We start from the raw sequence: 17,025 nt of genomic DNA, 5'->3' as shown, positions 1-17,025 counted from the left end.
TATAACCTACACCCTGAAGCTTCAAAACCCAGTTTCCTACATGGTCCAACAACAAACTGCAGAGAAGCAAGGAAGGCAAGAAGCGGAAACTTTTGTAAGTGCATCTGCTAGACCCACGTTTGCTGTCTTGATGGGACTTGTCAGTACTCATTGGTAGTGTGCAGTCAGGCTGAAGATTCCCTACTGGCTGGAACTGAGTCATTTGCCAGGCTTTCCTTGTCAGGGAGAGTTAAACTAGTCACTGATCCTAATTCTAACACTGTTGTTGCAGCATTCCAATTTTTAATCGCTACATGACTTGTCAGGTTGAATACAAGCCACCTGGATAAAATTAAAAACCTTCAAATAATGAGAGCATCAAAGATTGCTAGCTCAGTGTTTCTACAGTTACCTTTTGATTTCCTAAATTAACGGCCAAGGTATATCCCCTTTAAGTTACCCTTTGTGTTTTTTTGTTCACTGTCTCTGTCTCACATTCACTGAGTCAATAGGCAATAAGAAGCACATGCCTACGCTTCCTGGATAAAGTTAGGGACTCAGCAGGTGCCTCACATTTAAGAGCATAATTTTCCCAGAAAGATTCCCCATATTCCCCATAGTTAGGTGGAAATATAGTCAGTGACTGGGAAGAAAGATAGCCCAGATCTCCACTACACACCTGCCAGTTGCATACATCCTAGGGGAATATCCTCTTCTCTTAGATTTTGGACCCTATATTACAAGTCTTTTCAAAACTCATTGCCATTAAGCATTGTCTTTGCATGGTCACATCTTTCTGCATTGCCAATTTGTCTTTAAATGTTGGCAATTGAAGTAACCATAGAAGGTTGAGGCAAGCAAAGTGGGAGACACTCTGAGGGAAAGGGCATTTTTCCAGCCGACTGACACATATGTATACTGATGTTCTATTCTACATGACAAAGTACGGTTAGGGCAGCTGTGCCTTATGCTGCAAGTTCCTGGATGCTGACAGACAAATCAGCGTCTAGTAGGCTCAGAGTTCTCATCTGCAATTGACTAATTTACCATCTTTATCTGCTGTGTGAATGAAATGCAATAATTAAATACAAAATGCTGGTGTGTTAATGAATATGGGCTGCTGAATGCTAGCCTTTTTGAATGAAAAATAGCTTATCCAGAACTGTTTGAATTCACTTAAATTTTTTGAGGAATAATTAATAATTCACAGCATTTTCCACAAAAGAAAAGCCAAACCTCTCTATTGCTATAATCACTGCAGGAAACACATGATCTTTTGGCTTTACCTTGGTTTAGCATTAACAAGATGATCTCCAACATACAACAAAAATAAACAGAGAAAGTTTTAAAAGTAGTGTTCCAATTACGAATTCAACTGTAATATTTATATCTATCAGAAATAGTTCAATATTTAAAATGTTTAACAAGGTGCGACTTGTTCAGCACATTGAGTTCAGTGTATACCAAACAAAATGAAAACACTGAACTTAAAATGCAATGAGATTGTATCCAAACTGCCAGTCTTTGGGATCCTGTGCCTTAGTTCAAATGCTATCATATAGGTTTGATCTGGGTGAATACGGCAAGAGGCCACTGCTGGGAACAGTATAGAGCTGCTGCTCCTTCAGGGAATCACTGGGCGGGATTGTGCCTCAGGGAAACAGAGTTCTTCCCCAACATCTCTTCTGCCCAGGGTGCATCTTCCCACCTATCCCAGTATGGATGGGGATCGGGCTGTGATCTGTGTCCTCCTCACCACCCCTGGAGTGATGTGGGCCACTGTGGCCTTATCTCAACTTTGAAAAAATGTGGCTTTTGCTTTTGGTTTTTTTAAAGTATTAGCTGGAATTGTAGGCTCCTACCACCTTTAAAATGTGTTAAACCTTCTCTAAGCCCTGGCTAACATGTTTCAAACAAACACCTCCTTTCTTTTTCATAGTCTAAATGGGGCTAGTGAGGGTACCGAGGAAGCAATCCCTGAGCTCCTCCAAGGGCAGCAAGTGCACCTGTGACTGGTCCTTTAAAATGTATTGAACTCACACAAATAGGATTCATTATATTTGTTCTAATGCAAAATTGGAATTAGTTGGGAAATGCCAAGACAAAATGAAACAGGAAAATCCATGCAGAGGCTCTGGGCTTCTGTGGTGGCTCTGTGTTGCTGGTAGACCCCTGCTCCCTGGGAGTATGACTTCTCCAGTTGGAAACAGCCCTTGAGGCCCCCCTCTTCATAAGATGGGTACATGAAAATCCAGTTCCCAGGCTATATCATATTTCTAGGGGAATCTGCATGGAGCTACTGGCAGGGGGGCAGAGGTCAATTTATGTCCCTCTGTCTCCTACCACCTCCAGCCTGCCCATTCCTTCCCAGGAAGCCCAGTCCAACTAGAATGAACCTTCCATGGCTCTGTGGGGAAAGGGAGAGCACTACTATGGAAGTAGTTAACATTTCCAATCCTGTGCATGGGAGGGAAATATTTGCACATTGTGATGTTCCTGCTATGTGCAGATCTTGCATGCTCAGGTGGGCCCTCCAGTTTTACTAGCTCTCACTCAGACAAACTCCCACCAACTTCAAAACTAAGTAAGAACCGCAAAAAATGGGCAAAAGTTAAAAAAAGTTGTGAAGCACAAAGTAGAAAGTATAGCAAGGGTAGTGAGGTAACCTGATGCCAGAGTAAAAGTACTAGGCTCTGATATATCTCCACTTCTCGTATGGTCTCATTCATTTTAATGACTGCTTTGCTTTGAACAGCACCATCTTTGTTGGTAGCAGGTCTTGATATAAAATTGAAGTAAACTTTTTTTATTTAAAGAAAAGCCTCCGCTGGACTCCAGGACCATTCCTGGTTCTGTGACTTCATGTAGCTTTCTTTTAAAAAAATGTACACAGCTAAGGTCTAGCAACACTTAAATAACCACAAAAGTAGCTAGAGAGGGGAAAGAGGCCAAGTTTTGCATTTTTTAAACTCAAACCATTGGTCGTTTGAGTCTACATTCCCTTTTATTCTGATCACCAAAGACTGAAGACACTCAGATTTTTTTCTGAGTTCGAGAAAAAAGGTTTTATTTTTGTCCCCTCTATTATGGATAAACTGAGGTGCATGTGATTTTCGAGCTGGGTTGTGAAATATAAAATCAATCATGTTTTGCAGAACAAAACCGGAGACTGGTTCAGATTTAAGGTCCACTTTATTAAAACATCAAAGGTCAGTGGGGAGCAAAGGGGCGAGAGTTTATATTGGAATAAACGTTGCTAATCTCTACAAGCAACCTAGGATACCTGAACTTTTCTGGCACATCTCTAAACCATAATCTGGTTAAAAAAAGGATTCAAGATTAAACATAAAAAGGGCTGAAATGGTTCAATGAGAAAAAGGGTTATTTTATCCATCATCGTTTTGATCGTCTGTTGAGCAAAAGAAACTATCTTGTACAGTAGATACCAACATTTTACAATACTGCATTACTTTCAACATGCTTTTTGCAAAATATGTTATTTATACAAATGACTCATCAACTGTTTTGCAAATTATTATTAAAATGTTTGGCTTATTTCAGGTGTTTGGCTTTTACCTGCATTTTTGCTCAATAAGTTGTAGTTAAGGCCAAACCAAAATTAACCCTAAACATTTGTCTTTAGGTAGCATTGAAACCTGCAAGAAAACCTCTATACATCTGCAAGTTGCCTTTGGTTTAGATTGATTATATCTTTATAGTGGAGAAAGGGCCTGCCTGATAAAAGAATGGCTTAATCTTTATTTGCCTAGAGCAGTTAGAAAAATAAGTGAAGCAACCAGCCTCCTGTGACTGATTTCTGCTCACTTAAGGCAGTTCACTCTTGAAACAGAGAATAATTGTTCCCTATACTTTTTCAGATATTGTTTTTCCTTTCATGTATTATATCCAAATAATCTTTAAGGTTTTTGAACATTAAAGAAGAGAGACAGTGAATAAAAACTGTGCACCAGGCCAAATTCTATCCTCAGATGCATGCATGCAGTTTCCATTGAAGTTGATGAGAGAGGGTGCTCAAATCCAATGGCAAAATTTGGCCCATAGTCTTTTTAAATCATCATACAAAAATGAAGAAAACAGTGTAAAGTACTTCTGTCTCCAAATGCAGGAAAAAATGAATTTATAGGGAATGTCCCTAATCACTGCATGCTGTCAGCAGTGTTTCTGCTGCTAGCACTACAAGCTATAAGGAGAACTTACTTCCTGCATGGTATAATTCGACACCTCCTGTCCTATTGCCCCCACCCAACCTGCTGCTATGTGAAGTCTCCCCAAAACCTCCTGCTGTTGTTCCTAGGTCTCCTATGAGATAAAGGAGAGTGTTCCTCTCCAGCTCCCCCCCAAGAAGATGGATACTTCTACCACCTCCTCCAGTTATACCCAGTCTTGCATAAGAACACCTCATTCCTCCTCCCCAGCTGTGTTCGAGGATGGGGAAGACAATTCTTCCCTGTAATTGTCTAGTCTCATAGGGCTCACTCCAATGGGGTTCCCCTAACTATGCCTATTGCTGCTTTGAAAGAAGACAGAATATGGCATCATTCCGCAGCTTTCAAAAATAAAAATATGCGATGGGCGATAAACCATGTGTTCTCAACCTTTTCCACACTGGGAAGCCCCCAGTAAGATCCTCTGAGCTAGCCAAGACATTGTTGCCATTTAGAAATACTGGAATGGCAGGATGGTCCTGACCTTCTAACAACTGTTCTCAATCTCCAGGTCAAGATGCCCTGCAGTGAACATTCACATAAACCAGGGATTCTCAAACTGGGGGTCGGGACCCCCTCAGAGGTCACAAGGTTATTAGAAGGGAGGATCATGAGCTGTCAGCCTCCACCCCAAACCCCACTTTGCCTCCAGGGCATTTATAATGGTGTTAAATTTGTAAAAAAGTGTTTTTAATTTAAAAGGGGGTCGCACACAGAGGCTTGCTATGTGAAAGAGGTCACTGGTACAAAAGTTTGAGAACTGACATAAACTGATATGCCAGTGTTCTCTATTTGCTGGTGTTCTTGTCCCCTCTAAGAACCACTTTGGATGGGCTATTACCAGCAGGAGAGTGAGTTTGTGGGGAGGGGGGGGCGGAGGGTGAGAAAACCTGGATTTGTGCTGGAAATGGCCCAACTTGATGATCACTTTAGATAAGCTATTACCAGCAGGAGAGTGGGGTGGGAGGAGGTATTGTTTCATGGTCTCTGTGTATATAATGTCTTCTGCAGTTTCCACGGTATGCATCCGATGAAGTGAGCTGTAGCTCACGAAAGCTCATGCTCAAATAAATTGGTTAGTCTCTAGGGTGCCACAAGTACTCCTAACCTTATCTCTGGTCCTTCTTCTTTTAAAAGAAGGGAAAGCATAGAAAAGAAAAAGGGGAAAAGCTCATAATTCAGTCTACAGCTATCCTATTAGCTAACTTTTTCATCAGAGCTATGTATTATGAATTTTTTTTTATCTTCTTAGCAGCATACCCATGGGTTCTTGCAACCAAAATGTAAAGAACCCTTGAACTATGAGAGCTCATCAGATGTAATAAGGCCTAATCATTTTAGGGTTAAATGAAGATAATCAGACTAAAGTATTTTTCCCCAGGCATACCATTTTTAAAAAAAACTGCTTATAATTTAAAATTTGGAGTCTAGTCTTTCTATGTAGCTAAATCAATATTTAGAGCTGTGCTTAATGGTTGCAAGGAAGCCTCAAATGACTTCAACCTGGTTCTGGGTTTTGTTACAAATGTAAAATTGAGAGGAAGATTGTTGAAAGTTTTGCTAATTTTCACAAACTATTGAACTATAGGACTTAAATGAGTACTGTGCAGTCATATTACATTAACACTTATTCTTCCTCATCACATCCCTTCTTTAGTGTTTGATGGCCTCACCTGTTTGTATCGTGTCGAAAATTAAACACCTACCCTAATATCTGCTTCATGCAGACAGGCTCTTTTATTGCAAAGAGTCCCATGTGTCAGAAAGGCTATGCACATGTGCAAGGAACTGTCCAACTTGGGATGAACTGCAGAAGTATAACCTAAGATTGTAAACTCTTAAGAACAAGGCACAGGTGAAATCCTGGCCCTACAGACATCAAGGGAGTTATGCCATGGACTTGAGTGGAGCCAGGATTTTGTCCCATGTCTTCCCTTCATTCTACAATACATGCCATTCTTTACTGTGGTGAAAAAAATTATTAATAATGATCATGATAAAACAGAGCAAGTTTGGAGCAAACATGAATCCTGTTTGAGTGAATTTGAGTCAATTAATATACATAGTGCTGAAAGATTCATAATTTGTGATTAAACATAAAACATAATTTTGACAGACAACCACTTCTATTCTAGCCTCAGCTGAGTTTTGCTTTCACTTCTTTCAAACCTGAAGTCTCAAAGTGAAATTCAGGTGTGCAGATTGTCCCCAAATGAAATTGAATAAAATATTTTCAAAAATTCATGTGAGTAAAATCATCAACTCTCACAAAGCCACAGTGATAAGGTCAGCTCGTGAGCAGATATAAATTGGTATTGCTCCAGTGAAGTCAATTGTATAATTATCTGTATTTTTCAAGATATTAAATTTGATCCAGGATCAGATTCTAAAACCACCTCAAAGTCTGAGAGGTGTTCAGATATCTGCTACTGGTTCACGTTCAGGTGTACGTAAAACATAGAAATTGACTCTGCCAATCTTAACTTATAGTATATATTTAAATTCCAGTTATCTGTTTTTAGGAGTCTTGAATTTACTACTTTTAATTTCACAAGTAATTCAACTTCCCATCACAGTAAAACATTAACACTTCCATAAAGGATGCCAAGGGATTCATCAGAACTGCTAAGCACCTAAGTTTGCATAGATGACTGTCGCTGAAATCTGTGATTCTTTCTCTTACTGTCATTTCCATGATACAGGACTTCTAATATATGATTATCTTGATTTTTAAAGTAGTTGTATAATAATTAGACATAAAATACTACACAGTTTTTTTGAAAAATCCATTATCCATCCATCCATAGCCTATTAAAATTAAACACGACTTAGTTTTATTATGACAAACGGTGAGAAGTTGGACTGCTCATTGTTGCTTCGATCATAGATGGGCAACAATGGCTTTTTTTCAAATAGCGTTTCACAGTCTAGCAAACTTCAAGTAGCTCCTTTTAATTGAAACCCAGACATAGTTTTAGGTAAAAACAAAACTGAGCTGTCTTGAGTTTTTCCCAAGCCAAACAAAAGAGATTGGAACTTTCCATTGTTTTTGTCTGCCAACCATGCATTGTTAAGGAATCAAAATAAAGAGGAAAGGGGGAGGGGACGATCAAGGGTTATAGAGCTCATATTTCCACTCTGCATGACCCCATCTCAGCAATAGTGGTATCCTCGTGATCAGTTCCTGTTGGCCTAATAGCATAGCCATCTCTGAAGGAAACAAATTACTGTGTACGGTACCTTTGTGACTCATAGAAGAATACACTAGCATTTCAAAGGTCCTTTTGCTATCGCATCTGAAGAGGACCTAGACATTACTATCTTGAGATTGTCATGAAAATAGATGAATTTGCACCAAGTCCCCTTTTTATTACTATTTGTAACAAAACTAGATTGATGTTATGCCACTTTCTGTTCTTGCAACTCTCTGTCATGAGAATAAGGCATCAAACATGTAAATACCTAACATAGTTTGTGTAATATATTGGCAAGCTGCACTACTTTGATCTTTTCATTATTTTTTATTTTGGACAGCTGGGCATTGCATTCCTTCCTAAAAATCTGTACTGCCTATAAACAAGGGAAAGAAATTAAACAATGGCCAATGAAATCAAATGTACACATGTAAAATGACTAGTACAATTCACAGAATTAGACAATATGAATGATGCAAATACTTCAGTTTTGGGAGTCAAAGCACAGAAATTTGAATGCACGTTCTTTTGACAATGGATTGTGACAAAATGAGAAATACCACAAACAACCAATTCTCATTAAAATCTAAAGCCTGTAATCCCTCAGTTCTCACTGGATGTTTTGCCAAAGACTTCTAAAGAGATTATTAAATTTATTAATGAGAATCCAGAAGTAATTGTACGTGATTCATTCCTTATATTTATGACAGTGAAATTAAACATGCTGTGGTTGTTATTTTTTCCAGTGGTCCAAGGCAATGTAAGAAGGCAGGCTCTGGATGTAACAACTGTCAAGAAACCCAATTCCAAACACCAGCTGTACTGATTAGGGCAGTATAGTATTCTGCACTGTGAGAGCTAATGAGCCAACAGAAAACTATGAATTACCATTAAAGTTGCTTTTAAGCTGTTTCCTTCACAGTGTATCAGCTAGACAACCTTCCTACTTCCCTGTAACCCAGCACAAAATCCTCTGTCGTATCATACTCTGCAAGTATCGTTGATCATGATCTCTATCAAGCGTTCTTAAGAGTACAGTACCCATGGTCTGAAGTGAAGAAACAGATTGACAGAGCCAGAAGAATATCCAGAAGTCACTACAGGACAGGCCCAACAAAGAAAGTAACAGAATGCCACTAACCTTCACCTTCAGCCCCCCTACTAAAACCTCTCCAGCGCATCATCAAGGATCTACAACCTATCCTGAAGGACGATCCCTCACTCTCACAGATCTTGGGAGACAGGCCAGTCCTCACTTACAAACAGCCCCCAACCTGAAGCAAATACTCACCAGCAACCACACACCACACAACAAAAACACTAACCAAGGAACATATCCTTGCAACATAGCCCGTTGCCAACTCTGTCCACATAGCTATTCAAGGGACACCATCACAGGACCTAATCACATCAGCCTCACCATCAGGGGCTCATTCACCTGCACATCTACCAACGTGATATATGCCAGCATGTGCCAGCAATGCCCCTCTGCCATGTGCATTGGCCAAACTGGACAGTCTCTACGCAAAAGAATAAATGGACACAAATCAGACATCAAGAATTATAACATTCAAAAACCAGTCAGAGGACACTCAATTACAGACCTAAAAGTCACAATTCTTCAACAACAAAAATCTTCAAAAACAGAGAAACTGCAGAACTGGAATTAATGTGCAAACTGGACACCATTAAATTAGGCTTGGATAAAGACTGGAGTGGATGGGTCATTACACAAACTAAAATTTATTTCCCCATGCTAATTTTCACCCGACTGTTACTCACACCTTCTTGTCAACTGTTTGAAATGGGCCATCCTGATTATCACTGCAAAAGTTTTTTTTCTCCTGCTGATAATAGCCCACCTTAATTAATTAGTCTCGTTAGAGTTGGTATGGCAACCCCCATTTTTTTGTGTTCTCTGTATACATGTATCTTCCTACTGTATTTTCCACTGCATGCATCTGATGAAGTGGGTTTTAGCCCATGACAGTTTATGCTCAAATAAATTTGTTAGTTTCTAAGGTGCCACAAGTACTCCTCATTCTTTTTGATAACAGAGAGATACTCTCCAGATCCAGTTGAGATGGTTATACTTCATAGTTACTAAAGCTTCAATTTTTCATTGGAAATAATATTCACTGTAAATAACATTCATAGTAGCCTCCTATTTTGCTGGCAAATCAAGCCTGATTTTGACATACATATGTACTACTGTATATTCATTATTTGTACAGCAAATATTTACCAAATAGTTTATTCAAATACATTTCAACCTATGAGTTGTTCAACTTTTTCCTGATGTCTATCTACTTCCAACACTTCCACCTGTACTGGGGATTCATATTCTGTTTCCACTGGATACTGATACATTTTCCTCTGTACCTGATTAACTTTAAAAATGTAATTGTCACATCATTACTAAAAATTCACAAATGGTATTTAGCCCAGTCTACAAATTAATCAATTTTGAAAGATTTTCTTGTTTGCTAAAGGTTGTATAATTGTTTTTCTGCTTTTTTGTGACTCTTTATTTATCCTTTCATATATATGAACAACAATAAACATAAAAAAGTACAAAAAATCTTTCACCCTCTGCTTTCCACCTATTTGACATCCTCATATTGGTAACATAACATACACATCATATCTGCAACATATGCCAGTCTTTCCAAGTTCAGTAATTTGTATTACAACCCCCCTGACCTCCTGCCCCCTCCCCCCAAAAAACCCTGGATGTAACAGTCTTGAATCTTCTGTGTAAACAAGTCCAATCAGTAAAAACCTTTCCCTTTTTCCTGGCTATTTCAAGTATGTCTTCCATGGTTCCACAGACTTCGCAATGATCTCCTAACACAGAAACTTATCTACTTGCAGCACTTATTCAAATGATGGGATATTAAAATCTGTTGTGTAGATGCTTCAGTTTGGTAGCAGGTGAGTGCTTTGACAGCGGCAAAGCAAATCACACAAACTAAAAAAAAAAAGGATGGCAGGCCTTGCATGTGGCTGACCAAAGTTTCAAGGTTGTAGCTCTACGGTTGTAGCTGTAAAGCTAGAACTCACCCATATACCAAAGATTGCAATAAACAAGAAAAGAGTTGGAGGAATACACCAAAGATGCATTTAGTTTTCAGTGAATCAGCATTTTCCAGTGGAAAAACGTTCAGTCAGAGGATTTCTGACCAGTTCTAGATCTAGGGGTTAGCTTTGAAAGTTCAAAAGTATGATGTGATCCCAGAATTCTAGATCAGATGTTGCCTCCTAATTGCAGACACACTGTCAAGAGCACGTCCTATGCTTGATTACACACAACCAGATGATCAGACTTACACATGATCTGTAACAAGGAATAAGAGTGCATGTGACTGTGATAAACACATCCCCTGCTCTATCACCAGAAATATGGGATGAGTTGGAAAGAGAAGCCCCTAAGAGTAAAACATGACAAGCAGTAATACAAGCTGCAAGTAATGGATGGAGAAATCAACACTTCTCACCAGCATGTAAAGAGGAGCTTTCCATGGTTTTGGAAGTACTAATGAAAGGTATAAAAATAGTAGTTCCCAAAGTGATGAGAAAAGATTTGTTAAGTTAAACCAATAAGGAAAGGAGCATCAAAGAAAGCTGAATTCCCAATGCTGGGGGTGGAACCACTTATGGCGTTGAAGATGAAGATAAGATGCTCGAATACAATATATAAAGAGATTGGAAAGTGATAAAGAGACAAGGAGAAGTGTGGTGATACAGTTGGAGTGATAGATAAGGAAGGTAATTTCGGTGGGGAGATGTTTGATAGACTAAAGAAGTTTAACATGAGAATCAGGGAGGCCAGGAAGATGGAGAGGATGGCTGAATTATTGATGTTAATAGAGAATGAAGAAAGAGGGGAGATTTCAGGGTGAGGCAGGTAATCTCTGTTTTTGCTGTGTTGCATTTAAGCTGAAAATATAGGATACATTTTGGATACATGCTTTCATGCACCACTAGACCAAGGAGCAGAAACTATAAATGGAGGGTATATTTGGGAATAGTGAGAACAGTGGTGGTAATTGAAGCAATGAAAACAAATAAGATTACCAGGAATACAGTCGAGGAGGAGGTGGCAAGTAAGGAGCCCCAAGGAACACTGACAAAAAGCAAGAAAGGGGGAGGAAGCGGCATCTCAGGAGGGACTGGTGAGGCAGAAGGAGAATCCATTGAGTACAGAAGCACAAAATCCAGGGAAGAGAGAGAAGTGGATGAGAAGGTGCAATGGAAGAGGATAGTGGAGAAGAAATCTGGGACTTGGTCAAAGAAGGCCGTCCTGTTAAGTGGAATGGGCAGAAGTCAGATTTCAGAGGATCCAAGAGGGCATTAGACAGTAAGCTGTAGCTCTGGGAATAGAAAGAATATTTAAGGAGCTCAAGTGTGAAATGGAGGTCAGGGGTGATGGCTGGAGAGGCAGAAGTGATCAATTGTATAGGACAGAGGAATTCTATAGAAAAGAGCATAATGTCATGGTGGAAGGAAAAGGAAAAGAAGCCGTTTGGGAAGGAGAGGTTGAAATTAAACACAGAGAGGGTATCATGAAGGGAGAATTAGAAGTCAGGAGCCAGTAGAAGACAAGCTCTAGCATAGAAAGAGTATTAGTAGGGACCTTCAAAGTCAGTGACAGGATGAAGGGAAAGGATGTGGTGGGAGGGGAGAGGATTAAAGGGAAGGATGGCAGATTGAGAGAGAACTCTTCTTATGGTATATTTAACCTGTAAACTAGGAGAAAGCAGGAAAGCTTATCTGACCATTCCAAAATCTCAGAAAAGGTTCTGTTGCAGGAATGCCAAAAATGGGTGAAGGTATATGTTATACAGAGGGATATTACTATTTTTTGCATAACAGTTCACTCATCCTCAATGAAGATATTCATATGAAATTCACACATACAAACACACACATGCTTTCACCTCTCTATAGCCAATTTTTGATCCATAAATACCATAAAATCTTCCATATACCAAGTCTGTCTTTGGCCCCAGCCCTAGCATACATACCCCAACAATCACTTGAACTATGGAAGATTTTATTGTGTATATGGATAAACTTTGGCTACAGAGAGATAAAAGTGTGTGTGTTTGTATGTGTGAACTTCATATGAATATCTTCATTAAGGATGAGTGAAGTGTTATGCAGAAAAATAGGAATTTATACCAAATTGCCCTTCCATCTTCAGCTGCAAAGCTGAGCTCTGACGTTCCAGAGCTTCCAGAGGTTTCACACTATGGAAAACAGCAAACCTTTTTAGATGAAAAGAACTGTAAAAAAATGAGAGGAAATGAATATATCATATATCTGTTAAACATTTGGATTTTTCACCATCTCCAGTCAATTTAAGCTGTTTGAATGAGTGGTTAATGTAACCTATACATGGCTTTAAAAATAAGGTGCAGTATAAAGTTTTTCTCATCAAAGGATTTTAAACTTATTTTTATACCTTTTGTGTATCACTACTAAAAAGTGGTAACTTCTCAAGCTTCAGGAGAAAAAGAAACAAAAGAAAAAAGCCTTTAGATGCCCACAGTAGGTGGCATCAGCCAGTGACCTACCTACTAATAAGGCAAATGAAAGGAAAATAGCCTGAGAGGAACTAAATACCAGAGAGCTGAATTCTTGGGGGGAGGGAGAGCAAAGGCAAGCGCATGATGTTTAATCCACTCTAAATAAAAAGCTCCCTCAAAATACATAATAGTAGTACAACATGAAGCAGTATCCTGTTGTATTTCTATGACTGGAGTATTGCCTTGAATACAAAAGACAGGAAGGTTGCAGGGTCTTTAAGCAAATATGTATAGCACACGAAGGAATTAATAACAGTCTCTACAATATTAGGGGCCAGCCTTGCTCCCAATGCAATCAGTCACTTATCTTGGACAGTTGGTCCCCAATCCTGCAATGTGATCTATGCATACTAATAAGGAGTCCCTTTGAGGTCCTTAGGGCTCCATATGGCTGGATGTCCATTTTTGTGGATCAGATTGCAGAATCAGGGCCTTATATTATAACTAGTTGGAGACAAAATATTCAGTACATTAAACAAAAAACTCAGAAGCATATTTAAAAACACCTTTCTCAACTCCTTTGGATATATTTATTATTTGTTACCCTGTCCTAATGCTTTCTCTCTCTCCCTATGTTTTCCTGGACTAATTAGACCCTCATTTTCCTCAGAAACCCAGCTGCCCTTTCTGCAGTGGCCTTTGGCCTAACAGACATTTTCAACTCACTTTCTTTTATTTAAAAAAAAAAAATTTACTCATAACCTGCTCCCACCTTACTTTGTACCCGTTTCCCAAGCAGACAGTATTTTACTGTATATTGCTAATGGTTACAGGATCCTTTAGTATACTTGATAGCTAGGCATAATCTAGTTTAATGTAGAATGCTGTGATAAAGTTACCCAGCAGGGATGGTGGAACTAAGCAGGCTGCAACCTCCACAAGAGAAATCCTGGGAGGGCTGAAATATGTTTCTGCCCCCACAATATCTGATAGAGGTTACAGCAGGACATGGCAGAGGGGCTGGAGTGGCTGCCACTGTGCACAAGATTGGGCCTGCTGCTCTCCTCTTCCCACCTTCTAGCCACCCCAGCTCCTGGTGGAGACACATGGCTGGAAGGAGGGGCAGGAGCAGGTGTTGAGGGACCAGGTTTGGGAGGAGATACAGGGGGGAGGGGGATGTCAGTACACAGGGCACCAGTTGCTGAGGGCAGAGGGGAGCCCCAAGTACTGGGCACCAGATACCAAGGAACAGCTGTAGGAATTGTCAGAACACCCTTTCCCAAGCTGGAACAGGTTCCCCACAACAGAGTCTCAGTAGCTCCCCAAACTCCCACTCCTACGCCTCCACCCCCATATGCACAGCAAGCTTTTGCTCTCTCTGTCCCTCAGAACTTCCTCAGCCTTAGTACTAGAGTAGTGCTTGTCAGTTTGGGGGGTCTCTCTTTTTCACAGTAATGCTGAGATTCACATGCTGTGTTGCTGAAAGGCATTCTGTAGCAAATTCCACTTCTCGTTACATTGGGCTTACACCAGGCAGAATTTGGTCTTTTTGTGTTTTTAAAACAGTGTATATATATATATAATGAAATTGTTTACTACATGCAAATATTTTAAACTATGTTTGTTTTAGATGACAGAAAAGAGTTGCAAGTGTCAATGTTTTCCTGTAAGTTCACTAGGAAAAACTGTCTGCATGCAAAATTCTTGCCTTTTTGTTTGGTCAGATTCCTGGAGTGTCTTCCCATGGCTTCAGTGACTTCTGGAAATTTCTTATATCTCCCATGCCATCAACAAGATTCTTTCCCAGATTTCTTAGACATTTTTAATTTGTAACCCTTAGTTACCTACTTCATCTATTCTTTACCCCTTATTCCCCCTCCCTTCTGCTTTCACACTAATAGGATTGCTGGAATCCACCTCCTAAATTAAATCTGCCAAGTTACTTCAGTTTTGATTTTTTTATTCCCATGGATTTCAGTTAGCTGCTATAGAACTAAAGCACTGTTGAATCAAAAATATTTTACATTCAGTTGTCATAAATATCAGTGCACTGCAAAGAACTTAGGCCATAAACACAAACAATCCAAGATGAACGTGTGCTTCCAACATGCTGCTTTATTTCTGTCCAAACGGTTTGGATAGCCTGTTATAAAGCTTCAAGTTGCTGTTTCTAGAGGGTCAAATGAACATTTTTCAATAAAATATGTCCCTTCTGGTTCCTTAATGATTAAATACAGTAGAACAATAGCCATTTAAAATAGCAAAAGAAAATCTGATGATTTTTTATTGTTAGAATTGCTAAAATAGGAAGAGTTCTGAAGCCGTGTATAAGATGGTAATAGAAAAATGCCCTGACAACAACAGAGCCATCTCTAGGACTTGCACAATTTGTCAAAAAATCACTGCCTTCTGAAGAGCTCATGGGAAAATAACCAAAGTCCATATTATTTTCTTGGCTCAGTCTTGTTAAGCACCTCATGCCAATCTAATTGCAGCCCTCCTGCTCTATTCTCCTGGAGCTGTGTTACCCTTTTCCTGAGCCTTCAGAAGGGTTCTTGCAGAGTTTGCAAGTTTTATTGCTGTGCAGATCTCCTCTGTCCCTGCTCATACAACATGTTGATCATCAGGGTTCAATAAGAAGCTTTCACATGCTTCCAAAGAAAACGTGGCAGAATAGCCAGCAAGAAAAAGAGTTAGCTGCATGACAGAGAAACTCAGAAAACAGACACTCAAACTCTTGTTTTATGCACAAAGTTACCTATTTTGCACCAACACGTGAAAGTGTTGCATACTTATGACATATTTTGGGTGCACTTTAGGTGGGCTTCTCAAAATTCGACTTGATTTGGTGTTGGCTACCTGAGTAGGAAAATGAAAGACAGAATATGAGCCTGAACTATGACTTCATAAAAGAAAAGGAGTACTTGTGGCACCTTAGAGACTAACAAATTTATTTGAGCATAAGCTTTCATCCGATGAAGTGAGCTGTAGCTCACGAAAGCTTATGCTCAAATAAATTTGTTAGTCTCTAAGGTTCCACAAGTACTCCTTTTCTTTTGCGAATAGAGACTAATATGACTTCATACTAAGTTTTGGGGGAGGACCCAGTCCCGCCTTAATTTACACATGTGTAAATCAGGACTATCTCCTGTGTAGTCAATAGAGTCACACCACACGCAGAATCAGCATAAGTGAGCAGAGAATCAGGTCCAGCACCTCTAGACCAGGACTGTGGAATATCGATAAGGATGAAGGGAGGAAATCAGGTTGGTATTTGGTCTGGGTTATGCCAAAACTTCAGTCTCCAGGTCCATCAATCCAGCACTAAAGCTACCTAGAAATTAAATATAAAACATATGAGGTTAGAATCAGGCCCTTATTCAGGCCCCTTTGCGCTGCTCTAGAGACAAAAAGGGGTTGGAAAACAGAGCTTTACACCACCTGCTCCATGACTCTAAGTGAAAGTGGTGGGCTGTTGGTATAGCCAGAGTACCTTACATTCCAGCAAGCCCTGCGCATAACAGCCCTTTGGGAACCATTACCAAGTGGTATAATTTAGAGCAGCCCTGAGGTGTCTCTAGGTTGTGCCAGGTACTGTACTAACCCGCAGTGGCCCAAGGGTTGGGTGATGTAAAGGTGGCATAACACTATCCTCACCCAACCCACTTTCTTTGGGTCTGTAATCTGCAACAACATTTATAATACCGATTCCAACATATTCTTTAAACATGTAGAAAAATCACACATCTCTCTTTAACACTATGCAATGTGCTGTGACTAGTACTATATATGATTTAATGGGTGATCAATCATCCACATATCAGGGGTGATGTAAACCTGATGTTCATTTGCTCTTTTCAACTCATGCATGGATCTCATGTATCAAGAACAGAAATGTCTACCAGGAGTGTGATCATACTGGTGTGCTATTAAGTCCCAGAAAGCTTTCTTAGAATCCAAGTAATAAGGTAGCATCAGTTTACAGAGCAGCTTTTCAATGGCATTGTTCCAAGTCTATGCTAGTGGTCAGTGTGGCTTATACTTTGCTTTCATGGCCAAATATGTCATGCTTGACATGCCATGTCAGCTGCTTGC

At 39.7% G+C, this 17,025-nt stretch overlaps 1 long non-coding RNA gene across 1 annotated transcript in view; it reads left to right on the top strand.

Moving 5' to 3' along the window:
* Positions 1–9,838, top strand: part of LOC311526210 — a 178,997-nt gene extending 169,159 nt beyond the window's left edge. Inside the window, exon 4 of the long non-coding RNA XR_014712965.1 lies at positions 8,146–9,838. This is a non-coding gene — a long non-coding RNA (uncharacterized lncRNA). The remainder of the gene's footprint in view (positions 1–8,145) is intronic.
* Positions 9,839–17,025: the final 7,187 nt, after the last annotated feature.

Source organism: Lepidochelys olivacea (genome assembly GCF_965140295.1).
Source record: "Lepidochelys olivacea isolate rLepOli2 genome assembly, chromosome: 9".
In the NCBI taxonomy this organism is placed as follows: Eukaryota; Metazoa; Chordata; order Testudines; family Cheloniidae; genus Lepidochelys; species Lepidochelys olivacea.
Note: the sequence above shows the minus strand (reverse complement) of the source record. Positions and strands in the feature narration are given on the sequence as shown.